This window comes from Acromyrmex echinatior, chromosome 14 (genome assembly GCF_024713525.1).
Source record: "Acromyrmex echinatior isolate Ae372 chromosome 14, ASM2471352v2, whole genome shotgun sequence".
NCBI lineage: Eukaryota > Metazoa > Arthropoda > Insecta > Hymenoptera > Formicidae > Acromyrmex > Acromyrmex echinatior.
The window spans coordinates 6,261,398-6,286,152 of NC_141865.1; the positions used below are offsets into that span (position 1 = coordinate 6,261,398).

The window sequence follows — 24,755 nt, forward strand, 5'->3', positions numbered from 1 at the left end:
GGCATGAGTCTGACCTATGAAAACATCGGGCGGACATAAATTCTGAGATCTCAATCGCGAACAATAAATATGTACATACACACGCATAATTGATGTTATCAAAAAATGTATTTTAAAAATTACAAAAATATATTTTTACTTATATATATATATATATATATATATATACACATATTTTACTTTCAAAAATATATTTTTCGAATCTTATCTATGATTAAAGTCGATTAATTTGTGCTTTAAAATAAAGTGATTCGATAATCTTAAAAGCTAGTTTCCACCAATGTAAATAAACGTAATCTCGGTTTCAACTTTATCTTCATCCTCATTAGCAATGTGTTTTAAGTATGATTTCTTTGACGTGTAACTTTATGCATTTTGATATCTAATAGAATTCGCAAATCTCTCGCGAGGAGAAATCTTTGTATAAATTTCCGCAGTTTACAAGAAGACAAAACGCGCGTATACCATCTTCTCGAAAGCAGCGAATCTATTAATAAGAATCAATCGCGTCCATGTCTCCTTGAGACTTGCGCATGTATGCACGCTTCCTACGTACGCTCAGCATACGAAAGATAAGCCGCGATTGTCGTCGCTTCACACGTGTTCCTACCACGCACGCACGCACGCACGCACTCGCACGCATTCAGTATTTATATGCGATGGCACTTTTGATGCGTGACATCATCTTACACGACGAATCGTAGTGGCACGATCGAGCAGCAACTCTACACTTGCAATTACTATACAACATCCCAAGGTTCGTCATAAAAAACCGTCCACAGAAAAATCCATAATTCTCGCGTGTGTCTAAACGAATCCCACAACATGACTACTATGCATGTGTAACAGAAATTTCTCTTCTCTCTCTCTCACACACACATACACACACACACACAACAGATATAAAATATTCGTAGAAAAAATATTTTTTTAAAAAAACTTTATTTTTAGAAAGTTAAATATTCTCCAGCGAGAAATGCGTCATCGAATTAATGTTGAATCAATATCGATGATTTCAACACCAATTTGACGTCAATTCGATGATTTAATTGATAATCATTTCTTGCTATAATTAACAATTTATTTATAAAGAATATAATAGACTGTATGTTTCTTAAAATTATATATACCAAAAAGATGTGTATCAATTATAGAAAATATATCATCTGAAAAATAAGCGAAAATAAAAAATTGTATTGTTATGCTCAAAAAGTATTCGAGAAATTTAGCTTCTAAAATCAAGAATATATGCAAAGCTCGTTTGTTAATGTAAAAACATAATGTATTCAATAAAATTGCTAATTAATTCATTTTCTACAAATAAGACTTTTTTATAAAATATTTCCTTGTACGAATACTTTTTGCTTTCACTGTCTATATATTGTATATTGGATTAGGAAAAAAGTCTTTTTACAAGTTATCTCGGTTTTTTTTTATCGAGAAATCACAGAAGTTCTACACCAATGGAATAATAATAGTTCTACCCGAAAAATGGCAAAAGGTCGTCGATAAAAACAGCACATATTTGATTTAATAAAAGATTTGTAAACAATACAGAAAATATATTTTAATTATGCTATATGTAAAAGGACTTTTTCCCTAACAATATATAACGAGTCTAGATAGAGAATACAAATCTAAGTAGTGAATAAATAAACAATTTTAATAATTTAGTCTTCATAAATAGTCACAAAAGCGTAATACAATACAGCAGAAAAGACTCGAGATTAATTCGAAGAAATAATTCTATTTGTTTCCTCTTTTGTAAAACACAACATGCTAAAAGCCTCGAATCATGTTTTGCAGCTTCCTTCCGCGAAGAGAGGGGAGACAATGCAATAAGTCATCGAAAGAGCCACGCGTTCGTTCCGGCCACGAGATCTTTGATCCATTATTATTGCAAAGACGACTAATGAGCGCCACGCAATCATGGAGGGAAATGAAAACGAGATTTGATAAGTATAACTCGTTACTGCCGGTTTTATGATAATATTACACAGTTCTGCGGAGAACGGAGTCGATAAACAATACGAATCAGCGCAATGAGCGGGACGCGCGATAATGCACCACAGTGCGTAAAAATGGCCGGCGCGTAAGTGCGTTCACGCACCGATTTCGTTGTCGATCGTCCACCGAAGACGAGACGATAAACCGGACATATCCAGCTTCATAGTTTTCGAACTAATTAGATAATATATCCTTCTGATATAAATAACGTAACCGACATATAAAAGCAGTTTGTAAAACACGCAGTAATGTAACTGTAAAATTCTTTCGCTCTATATCGCAAGTTCGTTCATCTTTTTCTGTAATATAAAGTACCATGACGAAATTATATATTGAATCGAATTTATGCACGTTTATCTCTTTCAAGAGAAAAATATGTTTTCTAAAATAAAAGCTGTAATAAAGTATGTAGAAAATGCTTGAGAAAATTAAATTTTTATTTTTAAATTCTCTTGTATATCTTTCGTCTCATATACTCTCTAAAAGTGACTTCAATGCCACACTTTATAACTGTATAATGAAAGCGAATATTTACGATTTTTTAGTAATAATATACTGATTTACTTTTAAAACTTTAGTACAAAGATAAAGAGATTTTAAAGAAAAAACTCGCAAATGCAAGAACAAACTATTTCCTTATCTAAAAGTGACACAAAAATATTAAATTTTCCAGAAAAGAGAAAAACTTTCAACTTGACAGAGAATTATTGACTGATCAAATATTATTAGTAAAAAGAATGGATATTCTTAACATATAAATTCTAGACATTAAATGTTTTTGTCATTTTCGTTTAACAACTCTTCAAAACTCCTTTTCGAATTGTGACAATTTTAATGATTTTTCATGAAATTATATTAAATTAATTCGCTCTTAACGATTAATAATTTAATGTTTACTTAACTTATTCATAATAATAAATCAGGAATCACATTTTTTGGATTACGTCACTTTTGAAATAAGGGAGCAATATGATTCTAGTTAAATTATTACTTGATGTTATCAACATTTTCCCACAATGCTTAATGATGAAATAAAATAATAAAATATTTCAATTATATCCATAATTTTTAAATGTAAATTTCATATTAATATGGATTTTATGCAGGTAATAAATTTTCACTTAAAAAAAAAACCATTCAACAAATCGTACCTAATTAAATAATCTCGATCAAATCAGAAATACTTTCGCAAAGAATTATCACAAATGATAGATAATTTTCAAATATTTTCATTTACTGATATGATATAAAATTAACTCATTAAAATAAGAAGAGCAAAATAATTTTGCACGACGCTTACATCAAAAGTACATCGAAGAGCGCGTAGCGTAAACAGACTTCGAAGATTGCAAAGATTAAATGGAGGAAACTTCTCGCTGGTAAGTGTATACGTGTAAGTGTGCACGGTATCACGTGCAACCGCTATTATTGCTCGATAAACAATCGCGCGTATTTTCGAGAGAATAATCGCTCGCGCGTAGTGTCGTGCTAACAATATGTGAGCACACGACGAACAAAGAGGAATTATATTAGAGGCGCAATAGCACGCGCCTTTGATTTGGACACGGGCCTAAGTATTTCCGCCGGCGCGTTTATTGCGTTTCCGTCGTGCTAAATTCTCTTCGAATCGTGTTACATAAAAAAAAAGTTATCAGTAACAGTTATTAAATACAATATCTTATCCTTACAATTATAACATATACAGTAATAACATGATATTGTAAAAAGTTTTTTAATACGGTGTAATTAAAAGATTTGATAACAGTTAATTGAATAAAGTAAATTTGTAGTAGATTTTGGTAGTAAAATTTGGTTCATTGAACTAATAATCCAATTTTCATTAAACTAAATTACTCAGTAATTATTAGTAAATATTTAGTTGGTACTATTTCACCAAATTTAATAATAGTTCACAAATACTAGCAACTATTACCAAATCCTTTTTTTAGTGTACACAGCTGCATCATCTGCGGCATCTCGTTAATCATAAGAAAGTACCATCATTTCTCAAGTCAATATTGATTAAATTAGCGCGCTTGTGTGATCACTTTATGCATAATTCTTGGCCGCGATCGATTTCAGTAATATCGTTTAATGAAAGTCAATTCCTTTTCACGAAGAGAAATAGTAGAAAAAAAAATACTCGGGATTCAATCGCTTTTCATAAATGCGCATCCTCGATAACAGCTTCATTAGACAGACATCACGCCACTGATGCTATTTATAAAACTTCGCAAGTATGCAAATAGATCTGCCAACAATGAGAAAAGTGATCCTTTGGTCGGCAGTCATTTGATTATCTATTCGATTAAAAGCGATCCAATATTCATAAATCATAATCACATATTAATCCGCATCAATCTGCTGCTTAATCAGGTATAGGAACGTCCGATGAACAATTCTCGTCATATAACTGCTGATAATGGTATCCTTCACTAAACATGGAAAAAGTGGTTTCAATCGAATTAGCTGAAACTCTGACATTTTGTAAATTACAAGATGATCGAAACGTACCGTTGAAACCTATCGTCGAAAATTATAATTGTGAATAATAAATATTATTTTGCTACACTTAATTATAGCTCGTTGAATTTGTTGACCTAGGTTTACTATTTATTAATCTATTATAAGATATTCAAAAGTCTCCTTAGGAACAATCATCAAAAATAGACAGATTTTACCGACGATTTTACTGTAGCACCCTTTGATTGAGTCACATTTCCTTACTATGTCTAGGAGATATGAAGATATGTATCCATAATTTATAAAATATGATAGTTTCGATGCGAAGCCACTTTTTTCATATAATCAATGCGGGAACTCATTACTAATCGTGCACTTGTATCCTTGCTTATATTTAAAGAACAAAAGATCAACACGTGCGACACGGGACATCGTACGATAATGCTAAGTAGATGCACACTTCGGCGCTTACAGTCGCGATGATACACCGCGTATCAGTATTCAATAATTAATTAACTTCGTATCGATTTATTCTGTCACGTCAAAGCAAAAGAATTTGTGATTAATTAATGGGTTTTGTTAGAACAGTGTTTTAATTCGAATTAACTTTTAGGAAATCTCTTTCAATCAATAGCTCAAGTTCAAAAAATATGTTGTCAAAATTCATACATATTATAGTGAATGCAAAAAGTATTCATCCAGAAAGAAGATTTTTATTAAAAAACCTTATTTGTGAAAATAGATATTACAAACATAATTTACTAATAAAAATTTCTGTCTCAATATAAACGAAGAACTTTGCAAAAATAATCATGTTTATCTTATTATTACATAAAGACGATTTTACTGAATGGCTAAAAAGTTAGCTATATACAAATCTAAAAATAATTTTATTAGATCATCAAAATAGTTACGTAGAACACTCAAACTGGTTACTAGGATGTCCAAATTTTTACTCGTCATACTTGAGATTTTTATTTACATAATCATTTTAATGATCCAACAAAATTATTCTCAGATCCATATCCAGCTAAATTTCTCAACTGTATAAATATTTTTTGTGCATTCAATTTTTCATTTTCGTTTATTATTAATATAATATATTGTAATTATTACACACCTTTTTAAGTAAAATAATTTTGAGGAATTATACAATCTTATTTTATTCTTTATTAATAAATTGCTAATTAATGTTTACTTCCTAAAAATAAGACTTTTTTTAATCTCTCTTCCCTGTAAGAATACTTTATGAAATATCACTGTATATCGTTCATCTTGCTGTTATGACATTTAAAAATATCTTTATTATTTTGAGTAGTCAACGCGATGCTCTGCGTTTCTAGGTGCTGGCGTTCAATGATCACGCGCGTTTTCAGACTGCGTCGCGTGTGCATGCATAACGCATATACATAACGCATGATGCATGTATAATCATCTCTAAAAGGCGCCCAGTATCTAGTGCGAGGCACGAATCACCAGACGCGCGAATGTGCGATGAACAAACAACAACGTAGTAAATCGACACGTGGCTCAGACCGGTCGAGGTCGTTTGTACGCAGTGACGAATCATTCCGTGCCTTCGGGTTATACAGGCCCATTTCAAGCTCTCTACCAAAAATAGGACACTTCCGAAAGACTAACCATCACTACGAAATACGGCGCGCTTTCAGAGCCCTACGTTATTTTACACTGAAGATTATGTAACACACAATATTAGCTTACCGACATGATTGTTGAGTTGTTTTATTTCGAAAGTGACTAAAAAAAAATTTGATCTCCCTAAAAAGGGGAAAACTATTTTTCAATTTGACAGAAAAATATTTATTAAGAATAATATCGGCAAAAAGAATATATTTCTAGTACAAAGTTATTTTTACCAATTATTTTTGCGATTTTGATATTTTTCACAACATTAATTGTCAAACATGATCGACGTCGATAGTACAGATTTTTTAAATTCCAAATTATAAAAAAAAATGTCAATAACAGTTTTTAATTTCTTATTCACTCAAATGCATGTCTGTCCTTATCTAATATATTGCAGTGCCATCTCATGCAAGATTGAGTACTTATTGCTAGACACAATTACTGCTCTGTTTATCATTCTGAATCTTCGCTAAGAAACATATATACATGAATTAAATTATATATAATTCAAGCTATATATTTTTTATACTTTCTATCTTTTAATATTATTCATTCAAATAATTTGGGCATTGAGTATCCGTTGGAAATGCTCATAAATTATAAAGCTTTTATATCAAGCAAATTTTAATCTCGAGTGACAGCTATACGAGCCAAATAAATGAAATTTTTAATTTTAATCGATTTTATTGTAAAAATCATATCGACTCACACAGACTTTCTATTTGTACGTATATTAATTCTGTAAAAAAATTTATAATCCATAAAACCAGATCGAAAATTTTAGATGCACTGTAATTCGCGCTCCCCTTAAAAAATTCTTTTTGAATGTGACGATTCTGACATTTAACTGTTTTTTTATTTATAATGTTTCGATGATTTTTTTATGTTATGTTAATTTTACTTTGATAATTGATAGAGTACCTAATGTTTTTTTAATGTGACTCGTTCATGGTAATAACTTGAAAATCATGTTGAGTTGTGTTACTTTACTCAAAAGTAAGAGAGAGATATCTGTAACTGAATTACTGCTATATTAGATTTGCTATTGAAATGCAGCAGAATGAAGAAAAGTTATTCTTTCAGTGAAAGCTTGAAACAGCACGGAGTGAATCAGAATTTAGAGGTTCGAGAATTGCGTTAGTGCATATAGAAACGCGAATATCTCTTCGCGCGCGCGTTTCTTCTTCTGCAAAATGTCTAGTAGGCGGATCTCTCGTTATCATCACGTGTACGATCGCACGAAAGTAGTCGCAGAAACGGATAGTATGCAAATCGGAATTCGCATCTCAAATTCGCAGCATCTTTTGATTAAGACATCAGAATGCATAATGAATGTCCCAGAATCATTATCTCTTTTTTTGTTTAATAGAGAGGAGCTATTAAAATGAATAAAGAAGAAGTAACAAGAAACGCCGCATTTCCTGAATTAAATACAATTGAAGATTTGTTTCAATAATTAAGCTCCAGAAACGGATCTTACAAAAAAATTTTCTCTGCTTCCTACACGTTTAATATTATCATTGCACAAATATTTATAATAATATCGATACAGTCACGATCGAGGATAAATTTATCGACGTGTAATATCGATTTCCGAAATACCACGCGTGATTACGAGCTAAAAAAAAAAGTTATATAATAAAAATAATGACGTATTGGTCAAAAAACGGCAGATCAGGACGTTGTCCATTTTAGTCGCGAAATCGTATAGTGAGGAAACACACACGATGCTATCTTTTCGAGTGATCTACTTCGATTCCTTTTCTATGGATAGTAACTAGAGAACCTGAGAATATACAGATGAGAATGTAGCAATGATAAATTAACACTTTGCAGACATGCACATTTTACTATACATTAGTCAAATATATGCTCTTTATTATTTACGTTCTGTTGATATCGAATTCGTTGTTATTTCCGTTGATAATTTCCGATTTCAATATAATGAACGTAATAAATTATAAATAAGATTTAATCAGAAAATTCGCTTGATAAATAAATTAAAGATTAATTTATCGTAAATAAAAAATTATCTTTTTAGCGCAATTAATATTAGCACATTCTAATCTATAATATTATAATTAACACAATCTATTTATGTAAAAAAAAATCAACTAACGCTTACCTTCTTCCTAATCGCTAATCATCGACTTTAAAAGTAAAAAAAGGAGAAAGCTATAGAGTTAATATTCAGACTGCAATATTGCCGCGCGCAAGGCAAGGCATCTCTTACCTGACGTTCACGCGAGTCTCGAAATCATCGCGAAACACACAGCGAAGTGACGTGTGTACACGCGTGCATACGACTGCATATAGTTTCCCGATATACGGCCACGATGCGTGCGATAACAGGGCGTTTGACCCCAGTGTATCGCGAATTGGACTATAATCCGCTGCTGCGATGACGTAGCCACGCCACAATATTTTAACGCGCTTACACGCGTTATTTAATGTTATTGTAATATAACGTTAGGTGTGTGTAGTTACACGTGAACGTCCAGCCTTGTGTCCATCGTGGATGTGTGTGATGACAGAAGGAAAGAATATGTACGGATACCGAATAATGGATGGAGGAACAAATCGAGCTTCGACGATAGCTCGTTGTAACTTCACAAGAATACCGTTTCCGATTTTCCGTTTTACAAATTATAACTACGCAATTGTCAGAGAGGGATAGTACAAACGCAATGAGAGAAAAGTTTTGGTTATTCGTTAACTACAATATAATAACATTACGATATCATATAGTTATAGTCACTCACAAATATATATATATAATATATGTAAAACTATAATTTATATAAATTTATATATTAGGTCATTTAAGAAGTATCCGCGGTTTTTTGTTCAATTTTTGAATGAAAAAACCGCGGATACTTTTTAAATGACCCAATAAATTATAAATTATAATTGTACTAATTGCAATCGTTTTTATAGTAATAATAACTATAATTAACATGTAATATAATTACATGTTAATATCATAAATGTTATTATCATAAATATCAAAACTTTTGTTTTTTTCCCGAAAATTGTGTTTTTTTCTTTTAAATCTTAACCATCATATTTTTTATGAGATGAACAATAATTTTTATAAGACAAAGAACAATTTCTTTGACGAAACATATTTAACATTTGAAAATTGTAACATCCAACTCTTTTAATTTGCATTTTCTCTTAAAATAATTACAAAATAATTGAAAACAATAAGATCAATGATATAATTATCTGTCCATTACAAATAATATTACTTTTACTTTTATCTTTTTTGAATTCGCAGACGTGTAATTGGTATTTTTACGCACATGGAAATTTCTACTTGCAAGTTCGTGAGAGAAAATGACAACTACATTAATAAGAATGAATCACAAAAACATAAAAAAATAATATAACTGATAACAGACACATAACAATAGAGATATTAATTGGAAAAAAAGTATATAAGTAAAACCATTGCTCAAGAGAAAACCATTTAAAGTTTTCATTTTTTAAAATTACAACTCCATTAACTGATAATAAAGTTGCGGTTGTTCCTAAGTATTCTGTAAGATAAAAACTTTAGATGCAGTTTCCTTAAAGCACTGATTTTACCTGAGGCAACAGTTAACTCTAAATATTCTATGAATAAAGTATAAAGCTTTGAATTAATTTTCTTTAAAAAAGAATCTTTCCTCTTGACAGTAATAGTTATAAAAAAAAAGTGCAGCCTATGAACGGCCAAATACAATACGTATTCCAAATAAACATGATTGACCACTCTGACACAGCTGATGCGGATGATTCTAATTATGGCAGAATTACTCGAATAATTTTGCAATTCTTTTTATTTTTTCACCAGAAAGATTGACTTGCTTATCTCCACAACGAACGCTTTCACTCACACGGTCCTCATAGCTCATTCGCCTTTTTCTTATCAGGCGCAGTCGTCAATAAATCGTCGAATCCCCTCGCGTGATAAGAGCGCAATGAACGAGCCACCGGCATGCGAATGTACTTTTTCTCGCTCTCTTCCTCGTTTTTTTTTCTTTTTCTCTGTCTCTATTATTGTTTCTCTCCGCCACCAATTCGTCTTCAGCCATCTACGTCATTTTATATTTGTGCCGATGATAATAAAAAAAATTACAAAGATTTGGGACTTTCGATAAATATTTTAACACGCTTATTCCAATTACTTCTTCGCATAATACAACATAATATTTCTTCTAATATAAGAAACAATTTAACGAAGAAAAAATTTTTAGCCTACGTTTCTTCCACTTTAATGAGAGAAAATATTTTTCGATTCAAACCATTAAATTGAAAATAGAATAAATCCGAAGACTTTCTATCAATTGCGTAAGAATTTTCGAGTCACGAAAAATTACGAAATAAAAGTAAATCTATTTAAAACCGTTTACGTAATACAAACTTCAAGTCTACGTTCGTGTTACTCAAGATGAAGCGAAAAATATATTCGACAAGTTAAGAACTTCGTACTAAAATGGCTTTTCACAATCCTGTGTAACTTAATCAGGCTGTTAGTATAATGAAAGCTCAAGTTTGCGAATGATAAATAATACCAAAAGTCCAGATAAATTACTGTCATAAATTCAGATTAAGAATGAAGTTAAGAAGAAAAACTTCAAATATATATATATATATATATATATATATATATATATATATAGATGTTGATTCCAAGACGTCATACAGAAATCTGACAGGCTAGTTACATCGTGCATGAATTTATATACGTACGTGCGTGGCAGAGGGGATCTCTGGCGCGCCGTTCCTTATCATTCGTGCAAAACAAGTAAAACAATGATAACGAATTGTGCACGCGCGCCGGTCGTCAGAGGAAGGTCAGCGATGCTGAAGAAGAGGCAGCGTGCCGCTTTTAACTATGATTTTTAAAAAACAAAAAGAAAATGCTGACTGATAACTGGCCGGAGATAAATGGTATTAATGAATATTAAAAAGTTCATCTGAATACGAAACATCGCGCATTCGCGTCATAACGAAGTAGACAACGTTTTTACAATGATAAAAGATAGTTTTACAGTTATTGTGTCAATAATCAATGACTGAACTGCTTATAACCGGTTGACGCGTGCAAAAATCTAGAAATGTTTATAATAAAATACACGCATTATAGTTTACTGTAATATGTTATTATCTAATTATATGATCTAATAATTTAATCAGTCTGCAATCCAAGTCCTTTTTGACACAAACAAAATGTCACCTCAAATTTGTCCGAAATAAAGGAGGACGGAATTCCGATTTCCCCTCCTAAGATATCTTGTAATATCTCGTAAATATCTTATAATATCTATTTGATAACGTAATAGAGATGTTAAAAGTAACTAAATGTGAATTGTTTCACATTTTGTGAAAATCTAAAACAGTAAAAAAAATTGGGTTGGACAAAAAAGATTCAAGACGGAGGAAGTAAAAATATAATCTGAAATGGAGAGTTAATAAAGAATTACAGAAATCTACAAATGATATAATATAAAAATTCTTTTCAATCATATATGCTGTCAAAAAGTCACACTAATCTTTACGCGAATGGATCTCGATTCACGATAATAGCTCGCGTTCATCCGTAACTGCCTTTTAATAGAGCCATTTCCTTGGCCATGAGAAAAAGGCAACACGTGGCATCGCATTGTCACCGAAATCATTTAGAGAATCGTCAGCTGCTGACATCGCCTGCAAACGATTCCCCAATCGTTTCTGGCATCGACGGAAATCACAATGATCCCACACACCACCACGCCGCCACGTGTCACGAACGTGATCTCGCTCCTTTCGCGATTGCATCACCGATCGAGACTACCGTAGTTTCTGCGCCTGCGAAGGCGTTATAAATATCACAGAACGATTATCAGCGACGCTAAATCAACGTAATATTTCCTCTCGCGGCCGCGTTTGGAATTGTCCGCGTAAGAACGACGCTGTAAATACGAAGAGAGAAAAAAATCGATTCGAGCGAGATTGAAATACATACCACGTTGCTAATGCGGGGATTACAGGCTTCAAGACTAAAGTCAGTCTAGATAAAATCCATAATACCAAGATATAAACCCCTATGAATAATATTATTTTTCTTTTACATTATTTTATATTCTATATAGAGTAGAGATATATATTAACAGAACTAATCACATTGACTAATGTTAAATCTATCAAAACTTCTATGACGCGTTTTAAAATCTTTTCCAAAACATTTTTGTCGATCTGACTTGAAATTAGGAGCAACATATTTAATTATTAAAGTATGCCGTATAATTGCATTTTTTAATCTTTCGAAAAATTCTATGACACGTTTTTTAATTTTTTCCAAAACATTTTCTCGATAATTATTATCGGATGCTGTATAACTGACTGCAATTCTCCGTTCTTTCAAATCTATCAAAAAATTTTATGACGTTTTTAATCTTTATCAAAACATTTTGTCGAACTCTCTTGAAATTAGGAGCAGCATTTTAATTATAATTTTAAAGACGTTACTACTTCTAATTATAGCGCATCACTGACGTAATAATCTCTTTAACCTAACCAACACACCACCAAGATAACAAACACTCTTGATAGGAATAATGTGCGATGGACTAGAATATTAAACGCGAACGTCGACGCGCGCTCCGGAAACGATAAGATGAAAGTAGAATAGCAGCGTTTCATTATACCCCGGGACAATGACCTACGACAGCACAACAGCAGATTATCAACCTTAATAAGCGATAAGTAATATAAGCGCAGAGATAACAGGTGTCGACTGTAAAAATATCGAGCGACGAGAAGAGCATTTGGAAAGCAATGGGGAAGGAGGGACGAAGGCTGAGATTTTACAAGGAAACGTGTTTTGATACAAGAATAGTAAACGCAGAAGCGAATTAATCTTTATAACTGTTATAAATTAAATTGATATAATATAATTAAACACAGTACAAAACATTTTGTGTTAAAACCGATCCTTATTAACATTTTTGTATTAAATTTTTAACACATTCGAATGTTAATTTAACATAATATGATTATGTTATTCGAATATTTTATATTCAATTGATATTTAACATTTCTTATTAAAGTAATACAGTTTTATGAGTAATTGAAAATAACGTAAAAATATTGTAATTCTAAATGTAAAGATGAATGAATATACGTATTAATTTAACATATAAATCTTAATTTTATTGAAAAAATAATCTTCTACAATTTATTTCCAAAATATTCGTTTTGTGTTAATTTTTAATAATGTTTGTATTATATTCTAACATATTCATGTTAAATTAACATAAAAATTTGAACTATTTGTTAAATTCAAGACAAAATTTTCCAATTGTGCAACGTTAAATTAGTCATGAATGCTTTATCTATGTATCTATATGAATTCATCTTTTAAGAATCAGCGTAATTTTTTGCGTTTATTTTTATATGCAAATGCACGTATTAAGATGTAATAGATGTAAAGATAAATAAGAAAATGTATGCAGTAATTTTTTCTATTAAAGTTTTCCTTGAAAGGTAAAAATTCCGGTGAACTTACAAGTATATATATATATATATATACGTAACTTAGTTCCGATTAATAAGTATAAACGAACATTCGCCAATTCGCGAGAGTATTCATTACAAGGCCAACTTAGCACGTCAATGCATAATGCTGTATGAATATGAAATTAACACTGAAATATTTCAACCAAATTTTGTCTATTTTTGAAACACTTAGTCAAAAACATTCTGGTATTATATATTCAGAATCGTTGCGCTAAAATCGACGCTAAAAACAGCAATCGTATTAACACGCCGTGCTTAAGGTACGCTAATAGATATGGAAATAAATCAAGTGTTTCCCTTCGCGCGCTCGGCGTTGAAATTGTTCGGGTTTTTCGCGACCTCACGTTAATCCGTTATCGCCGACTTTCTTTATACCGGTGCTGTTTAACGATCTTGACGAGTGAAACAACTTGTCCTTGACTCGTCTCATGAAACCGGCTATTAAAAGTTTCCGTGTCTGTTCTCCCCAACGGCGTTTCTTTCACTTACGTTTCCCTCGCTTCGACCCGCTCGCGCAGCGTGCGTGCTATAATAGATTGCGCGTATATACTTCGGCGCCAAAAGGCTCGCTTCTGGCACTTTGGCGCCGTTCGAGATTTCGAAAGGAGAAAGAAAACCGACTGCCTGTCTGTCATCCAATTAATGATATAATGATTAGAATCAAACAGCTCGTTTGGATGGATTTGTACGGAATGTCATAACAATCGTATTCCGTTTCAATTGCAAAATGATTTGCAATTTTTCGTTTAGAAAAATGTAAGATACTAAGAGTTGTTTAAATTATTCAATTAGATACTGATAACTGTTTAGATTAGCGAATGAGAAAAAGAAAAGCTTTTAACTCCAAAATGCAAAAATACAACAATAAAAATATTGGGACAGACAAGACAGCAAATTACAGACGGAAGTAAAAATATGAGTATAGGAAATTAATTATTGTTCTTGACAATAATTAACTTTCCGTCTACTTATATAATTTGAGTTTTTTCTGTCCAGCTCAATTTTTTTTATTATTCTATTAGACTTTCAAAAAATGTGAAAAAATTCAAAATTATTTCTCAACACCTCTATTACATTACCGAATAGTTTTTAACTCAAACGTTAAAACAATTATTTAATGAAGATTGAAATTTGAGCAAAACTAAAAACGATTCTACAATGTACTCTTTGTTTCCTATTTCTTGCTTTTTGCTTCTTGCTTCTTCTCTCTTTACAATCCTTCCCTTTTTATCGATAATTGTATTTCTTGCTATGTGTTTCCTGTTTCTTCCGAAGTTCGTTAACTTTTATCTCAGGCGACATAAAACAAAAAACCGGATAAGCAAAGAGACAAAATGTAAAAAAATAGCAAAAAGCAAGAAACAGAAAACAAAAAGCACATTGTAAAATAATCATAAGAAAGATATTTATATAGAGAATGAAATTTCGCTTTAATCAAAAAAGATCCAGTTTGCAGACAGAAAGTTAAATAATCTCTGAAATTATATGAATAATTTAGAAAAATTTATACGAAACAATATCGAACAAATTGTTTAGAAAAATTATTATTATATCAACAATCGTATAGTTTATTCCATGAAAAGAAAAAGGCGAAGATGGAGATTCGAAGTTTATCTTCTTTATGCGGCGGATTCATCGCGTCGTCACATTACATTATCGCCGATGATGACTGTGATCGTGTTTGTCTTACTTTACAGAACCGCTCGCTTTATACGTGATTCACTGCGGACATCGCAAGTATTACAAATCGCATTTACGGCCATGGAGAGATTCGTAAAGTTTACTACATTATAAATAAACGCGAGCGAAGCGAGGGCAATTCTCGAAATTAAACTGAATGGCGGTAGATGTATATATAATGCCGGAAGTGGAATATTTCTGAAATCTTTCGTAAATTTCGGTAATATTTTTTTTAAATAAATGAAGAGACATGGAAGGAACGATGTCGTGAGATGCATAAAAATGGCTCCTTTACTTTGTATGTTTATCACGTGAAGTGGATATAAAAGTGACTGAAGAGAGAGATAAGGTATCTTCTACGTGTAAAATCTTTAAAAAGAAATAGATAGTAAAATTTAAATAAATTCGAAGAAAGTATAGAAATTAGTATAACAGCCTTCAATATAAATATAATATATTTCAGTAGTATAAATCAATATCCTCGAACCGTTTTATCTAAGTAAAATCTAAGAATAACAAAATTATCTGTACGATAAATAATAATTATGTAACAGTAATATTTTATCGAATTGTCACAAGTAAAATGTTTACAGGTAAAATTTGAATATCTCATTTAGTCATAAAATAAAATTCATAAAAATATTGAGATCCTACACAAAATATTAAAATCTGCAGTAAATAAACTTGTCTGATTGTAATGTAATTTTTACTTTTAAAAAATGTAAAGTTCAAATTATACAGCACGAATTTTATATATTGATACTTTATTTGTACACAAAATTAATAAAAGAATTAATTTCTCAATGCAATCATATTTTTCTCTTATTCCTAAGTTAATTTGTAAGTTCCTTAAATGTCTGAAGCAATTAATAAAATAATTAACATTATATCCAGAAAAACCGTTCTACAAAAAATCTAACAAAAACAGTAAGACCGTGCGAGAAATATTTTTATCTTATTATCAATTATGTCAACTCTATCCATCTACATCACTAATTAAAGATTAACATTTCAAGCAATCATCGCTGATACGCGACGTAACTGATAACCGCTGATATTGGAAACCGCACGCGAGACAGTCTGGATCTTAAGATCGAGATTTTTGGAATGATAACGATAGTACCAAAGGCTAACAATGATATCTTTTTTAAAGAGCTATTGTTGGCTAAAGTGACTAATGCGACTCGTTATGTAGTCAGTCGAGGTACAATTATCGAATTTAACCGTCAGATAGTTTATGACTTTACTAACATGAACAAATCTAATGTTCGACTTGTTGAAATTGCGATGCAGTGAGGGAATTGCAAACACAAGGTAAATACGAACTACTATTGTAGTATATTAGAGTAGTGATAACTTCTCATTTCGTGCAATTTAACGATAATCCGATATACACTTAATGCCACATGATCATTGCACGCCATTTAAGGTAAATATCATTATTTTCGATTCTGATGTACAGGAGACTGGAAGAATTGCGAATACCTATATAAAAGAAAAATTAAATAAAGCCGACGATTATTTATCAATTATAGACGTCTTCAAAGAATATTAATTTTAAATTATAATAATTAACATATTTACATATTATTAACATAGACTGTAATTTTAAACAGAAAACAATCGATTCAACATTGTATCGCGTGACGGCGGATAATTCTAAAGGTAAGTAAGGGTTTTATTTTTTGTTTAAAATTATAATTGATAATACTATAATAATATAATAATAATGAATATATAAATATTAATCACTGTTTAAAGTCAAAAATATCTTTTAAATAAAGACTTATTAATTCATAAATAATGGTCGGTTTTATTTCATTTTTCCCTTAGGTACTTACAGTTCCCCCATTCTTCCATACATCAAAGTCGACAAAATGAAATAAAAATTGTTATAATTAGTGTGACTATATTGAGATGTCCAAAAGGATGTCACATCAAGTAATCGACCGGTTCTCTAAATGCGTTCGCCGTGCGGGAAGCACTTGCCCTTTGATTTGCAAGTCTCTCGCAATGTGCCCCTCCGGCACATAAATCCCTGCTGTTGCGAACGCCACGACCGCAAAGGGTTAATTGCTATATGTAAATCACACAGAGCTACGCCACGTGTACGCGGTATACATAACACAAACATGCACACCCACAACTTCGTCCCAAACGCAGCTTTCGATCTCGTAACCCGCATCGGTTACATTATTTATCTATTGAGCGGTTACGTGAGGCGATTCAAGCGTATTTATTAATGGACGAACGACTTTCGCGCTGTAGGTTACGGAGAAATGTTAATTGAACACAATCCCGTCGACTCTACATTTGTCACCGTCGGCTTTATCCAGAAGAGTCAATCGGTGGCTTTATTTAAATCCACTGCCTTTGATTCGGGTTTCCCTTTTTGTCTCGGCTTTCCTATTCATGCGCGCGTAATCGTTAAACTCTACGCAATCCAAGCAAAGAGACACGCAAGGCGGAATCACGAATCCTGTACTGGCTGTGTGCATAATTAGAATAATTAGAGTAATCAGCGTGCTTATTATATCCTTCTGCTTGAAATAGGTCAGTCCAACTCACACACTCATAAAGAAATACAAATGACAGAAAAAAATTCCCATAAGCTTCTATGAATGTAAAGGAAAAGATGCGGCAATGAGTAGTAGTCTCTTGTAAAAATGTGAAAGAATAAAATTATTATTCTTCAAACGTAACATGAGTATCGCAGTAATGCATCGATATAATAAATATAATACATAAGATTCTTCTCCGTAGTGACGCATATTGCACGTCACAGCAAATTACCGTTTCAGGTATGTGCAGTGACGCACAATACACGTCATTGTTGCCAAGAGTATACTTTACCTCTAGCTCTTGCTCTTTATATACTCGAGAGGTTAACGACCGTTCTGGAAGCTTCATATTAAATTATCGTGTTAACCCATTTGCATTCGCAGTTAAAATTTGTATCTTGTCTGATATCAGAAATTATCAACTCTTCAAAATTATGAAAATCGTTTCTTTAATTCCATGATTTATCAACGTTCTTACGGATTATTGTATGAAAATTTTAATTAGGTACACAAATTTGACATAAGTAATTTAATTCGTCTTTATTCATCTAAGAATTGAGAAACTTTCGTTGCATATATAGTGGAGTAAATTTAAATATTCAAAGAAAATTTAAACTAAAGATTAGAAATGAGACTCAGATTATACCATAACAGATTCGCCAATTGGAGTCTTTACGAATAAATGACAATGCATGATTTTCAATTACGTACAAGAATTTTATTGAATAATTTAATTCATTTTTATTCGTTTAAAACTTTGGTATTTAACATTGAATAAAGGATGCAAATGTGCGTAAAACAGTAATTTATGTAAATCATTAAAATTCGTATCTGCGAATCATCAATCAAAATCATATTTTTATTAAAATAGTTTGGTGCCAATATTTATTTTCTTTAGCGTATAATGAAGTAAACTTAAATATTCAAAGAACTGAAAATGAAAAATGAAGCTTATAGATTACCGTAACACATTATGAAGTCCTTGAAGCGCCAATTAGCGAATCTAGGTGTAATCACCTATTATCATGGTTGCCATTCAAGATAAAATGGTATTTTTAAGCCCACGCTTCAAAGTACGTATATCACAAGAAATTAATGATTCTCTTCTATTCAATGCTGTTTCTCATCGGCTTCCGCCCAAAAAAAAATCCGCAAATATAATATTCGAAGAGTGAGGCAGAAAGAAAGATTCGCGAATCTTACTGAGATTACAGAGTTCTTGAACCTCCAATTACTGAAACTAAGCGTAACAGAATCCGCTACGGCTTTGTCATTACAGATAAACATTTCTCTGAATTATTTATACTTCAACATATCAAAATGAAAAATTAACGGTTTTGCTCGATATTTCGTTTCGACGACTTGCTTCTCGTTTATTTCGATGAGGTCTCGTCGAAATAAACGATCCAATGCGTTATCGAATGAGACATTTGCGAGATTTGCATCCGTTCTGCGAAACGTCAGCCTTGCCGAACGTGTTTCATTACGCAAATTATTTACCCTTTATTAATAGCCGCGATTTGGCAACCACTGTTGTTTATCAAGCTCGACCATATACGTCGTGTGTATGTGTGCAACATATGTACACTAGACGTGTATATGTACGTACTAGAGAATTAACGTACATATAGCGTCGTTTAGAGACGCTAATCGCCGACGTAATGCGAGTCGAGAATCCCTGATGTGATATTATTCGCGTCGCGAAATATCGCGTTACCGTAATATTAAATTTCGCGTAAAAGCTCTCGCGAGAACTATGACATAATATTTCAAAAATTTTTTGTAATGAGACAATTCGGAATTATATAAGAATTAAAAAAACCTACATACGATTGTATGTAACAATTTTTTATTATTTATTTTAGAAAGTTATTATAAGAAGTAAGAAGAGAGTAGAAATTAGATAAAAACGAATTATTAAATTGATATAAATTGTATTGTATTGTTTGAAAATAAAATTAAGGGATTCTAGATATTAAAATAAATAAAAATTATTATTTTTAAGAAAAATTGTACATAAACCTTTGTACGTATATGCGTACGCAAGTAGCAAAAGTCAATTTGCTCCACAAGTCCGACCATAAATTGTAAATAATGGTATTGTAAACGGATATCGAAAAAACGAGCGTTCCTCGCGTATATTCGAAGAGCGCTCGAAATTTGTACATAATACGCAAAAGTGAGTTTGGGAATTTCAAAACAGACATCGTTGACGCACGACAGATGTACGATGACGGTCGAGTTTTGCATTTCGATATGAGCGGAAGCTGTACTCTACGTGTATTAATGATTACTCGCTCTGTTACACAAACGATTGTTTGATGACACACATTTTATGTAAACCACTTCAATTATGTCTGTCACTCAAAAGAGATCTTTCAATAGAAGATAAATACTAGCAAAAAAATGAAAATATCTTGTTTCAAGTAATGTAATTTTTTTTAACTTTCCTCAAGTTTAATTGCAACGATCCTCGATTTGAAGTTTTTGAAAAATGATAGTCATTAATATTAACACGAAAAAAATATAAATGACTTAACACTTGAGAAAAATTATAATATAAATATAATAATTATAAATGTAAATTCAACAAAAGGACGACCGGATATTCATTTAATGATCGTATATAAATTATATCATTATCGAAGGTGATAATATTATAGGTAATGTTACGATACCATAATGAAAAGTAATCGATCTAATTACAACTACTCGCACGTCATCGTGAAGTCATTGAAGAATAATGAGCATCAATTTTGTCGGATGTTACTTTGGCAAGGATATTTTCTCCGCTGTCATAATCATCCCGGTTAATCGCGCAACTTCGAGCCCGTGCTCGGAATGGCGAATGTGTGTCTACTCGGAGGAGTCGTTAACCCAATTGATCGATCCTGCGGAGCCCATCGTCTGTACTTTCACCGAAAAACGCGAGAGCACTTTTACTCTTTCGCAGCCTCCTGAAATCATCATGGATGAAAATTAAGCTCGCGACCTCGATACTCCTGTCGCATAAACGTTAATTTAAATTTGCATGTGAATTCCATCCTGTTTACAACAAGTATCTGGCAAGCTCAACGGCGGCGACCGATCGTCACGAGTGACACAGATATTTTCTCAACCTCTAAAAGGCACCTACGGCCAAGCAAATACGACGCATATATCGCGAACCGGTATCGCTCGATCCTTCTTTCTTACAGCAAGCAATTCCACCCCGAGCGCGAAAACAAATCGTTACGCAACGCCAAGTAAAGTTATTACCGCATGAGTACTAAATCGTGGAAACAGCATAGTCAGCGAAGTGCGGTCTTCTAACTCAATAAGGAATCGATTAAGAACTGATTCCAAGCTCGGAAGACTCCGAGCTCTTTAGCAATGATTTGTTTTTCAAACGCGAACTCATGTAACTCGCGTTTGAAAACAAATCATTGCATAACAAAGACTGAAATTATTCTCACATTGACATCAAATCGACATAATGGCTTCCAAGCCAGTTCGAACCGATTCCGAGTTCGAGAGTTTAGAACCGGTATCTCCGTAGCAATTCCGTGCTCGCGATAGAAAACATATCGTTACGCAATTACAAGCAAAGTTATTATTCTCACAACATTGTTTACCTCGAATCGCAAAAAACTATTTGATTTTTTTTAACATTTAGAAATTAATTTCTATATCATGTATGCGTTTAATATTAATAATAAAAAGATTTAAATTAATAATGCAAGCAGTGCATTAAAAACGATAATGGTAGTCGATCGTTTAAATGTCACATCGTGTTACGACTATTCACGCTAAAAGTGTTGACTTGTCGCTCGCACTTAGAAATAACCGTTTGCGCAAGAACATTAGAAGTACATTAGGAAACTACAGTTTATATATGCATGTACGCGTGGCCTGTTCCTCTCAAACTTCCATAACGACTTTACTGTGCATAAAAGTGAATAACCACATCTAGCGATGCTCGAGTATAGAGTTATTAGGATACATGTATGGTTGGAACTGTTTATACAAGAGAGACGAGAAATAATGATAGAACGCTGCGCACCGTGCAGCCTTAATTCATTTAAAAATCTGTCGACGAGATTAATTGAAAAAAAAAAATCTATGAACGTTGCGTTATAAATCATAATTAAAATTGTCATAATCAACAACGTATCGTTTATTTGTTACATATGACATAACTAAAAAAATTGCCATTTTTTTAGTTGATTACAGAAAAATAATAAAGACATAAAGAAAAAAAGAACATTCTTTTATTCCTCTATAATCAGTTATTACACCAAAATTGCATTAGCATTAATATTTCAAAATTTTAATGATTCAAAACATTTAAACCCATATTATCAATTAACCTCGATCTCGCGAATATACACAGAACATTACACCATTACAGATACGCATGAAAATACTCGATTGGACAGTGAACGATCGACGACCTCATTGGCCAACGACACTTTGCACCTGCAAATGCAACAGTCACGTGCGCACAACGCGGCAGACACCAATAGAATGTTCATCTCGGACATTAACTGATCGCTAATGATACTCGATTTAATCACGAGCATATGTGCATGTATGCGTACAAATATATATTATTTATAGCCGGTATCTATCCGACGTGTAGACAGTCGACAGTCTAAATTATATCCAATACGCCATGTAAGCACCTAAATAGAAAATAATTTGTGAAGATTGCTTTTATTTAATAGCGACTTTATTTATATTCAATGCTGACTTTTAATTCAAATTAATAATAATTGGATTATTGTTCGGCTAATTAAATATCTTGTTTAATTTTATTAACAATTTATGTTTTCATCGTACTGAAAAAATGTAATAAATTTGAATAAATATTTATTCGACTAGTACTAATTTAACATTTATTTGTGATAAATAAATATTTATAAAATCGTATAAAAATGATGAATCAAATTAATGGTTCTTGTACCAAATAAATACAATATATGTTTATATTTAGTAAATATTCAGCCAATATTATTGAAATATTTATTAAAATTTAATACATTATGCTCTCATTGTCAATGCATTTATTCTAATCTTATTCTAATCTGCTAATTCGCAAATACGAATTGTATATATATGTCATGGAGAGAAAATTCGAGTTTTACTTACGGATTACCTTCTGCCATTCTCATGTAACAATGGTTGGATCATTATTTCCCTTTTCCACAAAGATCCAACAACACGCGACTACGAAATGCAATCTAATAAAGCCGCTTTATCGCCGTGTAACGCACAGTGCTTGTTGTACAATACAAAAGTCAGTGTGCAACTATGCCGGAATACGGGCTACAATTTGAATGCTGCCTGGCGTCATTTGCATGTCAAAGGAGAGTACAGTCGATTATGCTACCCGGTAGCGGACCCGCGGTAGCAGTACGATCGCACGAAGGTCGTAACCAGAACACGCGGAATTACGCACACGTGATTCTTGTATTCGACTCGTGAACGTGAACGAAACCACCCGCTGATCCGCGTCCAAATATAAACCCACGTGCCAACATATGAAAATTGGGCCTTGTACACCGGAACGGATGAATAAACGCATGCAATTTTCGACGGCGAGAAGTTCGACGACCGCTGAAATTGGATAATGAGCAATGCCGCGGTAAAATTGAAGAGAATCGTTCTTCGAGTTAAATTACGCAACACCGTAATGACGGATTACGTGGAGGAGTTGTGATGATTCTATTAGAAGAATAGGAGAGAACAAGGATTTTAATTGACGCGATTAATTTAAATTTTGACGTAGTGGTTTGTTTTTTCCTAATTCCTAGAAATTCTCTATTAGTTATGTACTTATCAATAGCCATTAACTATTACGCGCTTTTAAATTGTATTTTATAATGCGATCTTAATCATGCATTATTATATAATCATACATAAAAAATAAAAAAAGAAATGTATTATAGAAGCATGTGATATACAGTGAGTGCGAAAAGTATTCATGCAAGACGATATTTAAAAAAAAATCTTAAGATAAGACCTTTAGAAAATAAATATTAATTAGTAATTTATTAATAAAATAGATTATATATTTCTCAAAATTATTTTACTTCAAATAATGTGGAATAATTAAAATATATTATCTTAATAATAAGTAAAAATAAAAAATTGTTATTTAGAAAAATATTCGTGCAAGAAATTTACTTCTAAGATAATAAATACGGTCATTTCCGCGAAGTCTTTTGTTTATATTAAAACGTACTCATTGTTAATAAATGTTAATTATTGTTTATTTTCTATGAACAAAAAGCTTTTCTTATAAAAATCTTTCCTGTACGAATATTTCTTGCATTCACCATATATATGTAAAACACACATGTATTATGTAAAAAGAAATGTCTAAATTATAAAAAGACTGAATTGTCATTGTTTTATGTTACATATGTAACACAACGATCCAAATTCTAATAAATCGATATGGTGTCACATATAATTAGGCTATTACGTGACATTCCTCTTAGACGCCGTGTATAATTCCTCGGAACAGGTGGTCCTATCACCGATACGAGATAACTGACATTCCTCGGATATACGAACGTGACTTTGCGGAACATTCTTTTGCGAATGTCGTTTTACGTAAAAATTCAATATAAATGAAGGTTCGGGAAGATCCGAAGAATCCTCTCGAAGAAAAACAAATTCAAAGAGAGAAAAATAACAATAGATTTCACAGACTTGATATTTTACCATTCTCGACGTGGATTGATTATTTTTGCATTGATATGTCTATGCAACTTTCTTTGCACTTGCCCTTCAAATTTTTAAACGGAGATTGTTTTTGACAAGTAAAATTTATATATGTAAACAATAATCTTCAAGAATATACGA

General features: G+C 32.0%; 1 protein-coding gene and 1 long non-coding RNA gene across 7 annotated transcripts in view; one reads left to right on the forward strand and one right to left on the reverse strand.

Annotated features, from left to right (window-relative positions):
* Positions 1-24,755, reverse strand: part of Sesn (Sestrin) — a 211,291-nt gene that overhangs the window by 112,512 nt on the left and 74,024 nt on the right. The window lies entirely within an intron of this gene.
* On the forward strand, positions 219-23,823 carry LOC147907394 (uncharacterized). The gene is made up of 2 exons (XR_015547473.1): positions 219-757; positions 1,807-23,823. It is a non-coding gene; the product is annotated as an uncharacterized LOC147907394 (long non-coding RNA).